This window comes from Cebus imitator, unplaced genomic scaffold (genome assembly GCF_001604975.1).
Source record: "Cebus imitator isolate Cc_AM_T3 unplaced genomic scaffold, Cebus_imitator-1.0 Scaffold65, whole genome shotgun sequence".
Lineage (NCBI taxonomy): Eukaryota > Metazoa > Chordata > Mammalia > Primates > Cebidae > Cebus > Cebus imitator.
This window is the reverse complement of record NW_016107380.1, coordinates 3,471,058-3,474,807: the sequence shown is the minus strand read 5'-3', so window position 1 is coordinate 3,474,807 and position 3,750 is coordinate 3,471,058.

The following is a 3,750-nucleotide window of genomic DNA, read 5'->3' as shown; positions in this document are numbered from 1 at the left end:
TGCCCCTGGCCCCTCTCAAATCTCATGTCCTCACATTTTGAAGCCAATCATGCCTTCCTAGCAGTCCCCCAAAGCCTTAGCTCATTTCTGCATTAACTTATAAGTCCACAGTAAAACATCTCATCTGAGACAAGGCAAGTCCCTTCAACCTAGGAGCCTGTAAAATCAAAAGCAAGTTAGTTACTTCTTAGATACAATGAGGGTACAGGAATTGGGTAAATACAATCATTTCTAACTGGAGAAATTAGCCAAAACAAATAGCCTACAGGCCCCATGCAAGTCTGATATTCATCAGGGCAGTCAAATTTTAAAGCTTCAAAATGATCTCCTTTGACTCCATGTCTTGCATCCGGGTCATGCTGATGTAAGAAGTGGGTTCCCATGGTCTTAGGCAACTCCAACCCTGTGACTCTGCAGGGTAAATCATCCCTACTGGCTGCTTTCACAGGCTGTTGTTGAATATCTGCGGCTTTCCCAAGCACATAGTGCAAGCTGTCAGTGGATATATTATTCTGGAGTCTGGAGGATGGTGGCCCTCTTTTCACAGCTCCACTAGGTGGTGCCCCAGTAGGGACTTTGTGTGGAGCCTCTCATATTTCCTTTCCTCACTACCCTAGCAGAGGTTCTCCATAACAGCCCCACCCCTGCAGCAAACTTCTGCCTGGACATCAAGGCATTTCGATACATCCTCTGAAATCTAGGCGGAGGTTCCCAAACCTCAATTTTTTACTTCTGTGCACCCACAGCCTCAACATCATTTGGAAGCTGCCAAGGCTTGGGGCTTCTACCCTCTGAAGCAACAGTCAGAGCTGTTCTTTGACCTTTTTAGTCATGGCTGGCACAGCTGGCATGCAGGGTACCAAGTCCCTAGACTGTACACAGCAGAGGTTACCCTGGGCCTGGTCCATGAAACCATTTTTGCTTTCTAAACTTCCAGGCCTGTGATGAAAGGGGCTGCCAAGCCACAAAGTTCTCTGACATGTCCTGGAGACATTTTCCTCATTGTCTTGGTGATTTACATTCAGCTCCTTGTTACTTATGCAAATTTATGCAGCTGGCTTGAGGCTTGAATTTCTTCACAGAAAACGGGATTTTTTTTTTCCTATGGCATTGTCAAGCTGCAAATTTTCCAAACTTTTATACCCTGTTTCCCTTTTAAAACCAAATGCCTTTAACAGCACCCAAGCCACCTCTTGAATGCTCTGCTGCTTAGAAATTTCTTCTTCCATATACCCTAGATCATCTCCCTCAAGTTCAAAGTTCCACAAATTGTTAGGGCAGGGGAGAAATGCCACCAGTCTCTTTGCTAAAACAACAAGAATCACCTTTGCTCTAGTTCCAACAATTACCCCCTCTCCATCTGAGACCACCTCAGCCTGGATTTTATTGTCCATACCATTATCAGTATTTTGATCAAAGCCATCAACAAGTCTTTAGGAAGTTCTAAACTTCCGCATATTGTCCTGTCTTCTGAGCCCTCCAAACTGTTCCAGCTTCTGCCTGTTACCCAGTTCCAAAGTTGCTTCCACATTTTCAGATATATTTTCAGTAACACCCCACTCTACTGGTACCAATTTACTGTAATAGTCCATTTTCACACTGCTGATAAAGACATACCTGAGACTGGGCAATTTACAAAGGAAAGAGGTTAATTGGACTTACCGTTCCCTGTGGCAGAGGACACCTCACAATCATGGTGCAAGGTGAAAGCATGTTTCACATGGTGGCAGACAAGAGAAGAGAGCTTGTGCAGGGAAACTCCCATTTTTAAAACCATCATATCTTCTGAGACTTATCAACTATCACGAGAACAGCACGGGAAAGACCCACCCCATGATTCAATCACCTCCCACTGGGTCCCTCCCATAACATGTGGGAATTCAAAGAGATTTGGGTGGGGACACCGCCAAACTACATCAACATGTTATACCCTTTCATTCCATCCTTTAGGGCTTTTAACGTTTATCACGTTTGTCTCTGCTGCATTTTACATAATTTCGGTTGATTGATCCTTGAGTATGACAGTTGTTTTTATATGCCAAATATATATCAAATCTTCCATTTTACATATTAAATCTTCTGTTTAACACTGCTTTTAATTATTTAATAGTAATTTCAATTAAATATTTTTAATGATTATATTTCTACTCCTGGAATTTTGTTTAAGTCATTAACACTAGAATTAAATGTTGCTCATAGCATGTGTGGATGTGTGTGTGTGTGTGTGTGTGTGTGTGTGTGTGTGTGTGTGTATACACAAAATGAATTGCTACATAATAATAAAAGTGAGTGTATTACAGCTGTAACTGTGAACATATATGAATATCAGCAATACTAAATTTGAGCTAAATAAGAAAATAACCAAATGAAAAAAGTACAGTTCTATGTATGTAGAATTCAGATATAAGCAAAGCTTAATATTATACTAAGAAAACTGTGAGTAAAATTAAGGGAATAATTATTTTATAAGTCAAGGCAGTGGTTACAATGGTGAAGGGGAAAGATCTTGATTGTTAAGAATCATAGAAGGATCCTCTAAAGTTCTACAAATGTGTTTTTGTTTTTTTTTCTAAAAAACTAAGTGGGGGTTACATGGATATGGGCATATACATTTTATATGCTCTTATACACAGGTTCTATTTTATTCTTTTAAAAGCATGTCTGATTTGCTTGAAAATACCTTTCATCTTATTCATGCTCTAGATTCATTTATTTCAAAAAACGAAAAGTCAACTGTGCTTACTCCAAAATCCACATTTGGTAGTTGGAATATCTAAACTCCTTGGTTGTCTAATTCAATCATATGTTCTTTCTGCTCACTACGCCTCACATTGGCATAGTTCTTTCTGTATTGTGAGTTCATGTCTGGTTGGGGTTTGTCTTTTTGTGCTGCATGTGGTCTCAGTGGTTATGAATGATTACAGAGAGTATTTTGGAGCCTATCAACACAGGACCAACTTAATTTTTTAACTTGAGTTTTAATTAATTGCAAGAACTATAAATTCAGATCCCTGACAGTATAAAGGCAGGCCCGAGTTATACATTTTTAGAGAAGACTTTTTCTATTTTCTATTTTTCCACCAAGAGTCCTTTCTAAGACAGACGTTTCCTGTGACTTCTTCCTGGAAGATGGACTTTCCTTAGTCCATCTTCACACTGAGCCTGAAGGCCTTTCAATGCTCCAGCTTTATTCAGGCAGTACTGAATACATTGTCTATTTGGACCACGATGTCTTATCTTTCTTCTCTGGCTTTGCTTTTAGCATTCAAGATTCTAGATTATTAGAAACAGTAAGTATCCCAGGACTGTGGTGGCTTCAGTGCAGCTTCCCGGTTTGGCATCCTAAAAACCTTTAATTTTTGATCAAAAATATTGAGATTATTTACTGTTTTCTATTTACTTAAAAAGCATGTTTATTTTTATCTAGCATTTCTGGTTTCTTTTTCCAGGAAGACTGTTAATATGTACTCACATATAAACAAGAAATAGAAGATACAACCAGCCATGGTTGGTTCTGAATCTGCTTATTAAAAGCCATTAGCCAAGTATTAGTAAACAACTGCTTGATGACCACAGAATATACCATGAAGCCAGAATGTAGGTTAAATCCGTAGCAAATGTTGCAATCCTCAAGTCACTTAGGTCAAATTAAATTTTAAAGAGTCCCTGACTCACCAGACCAGATTGCTGAATAGAGCATTTAATATGTAAATATCTCACTATAAGGTTAACTTTTTTGGCCAGGTGCGG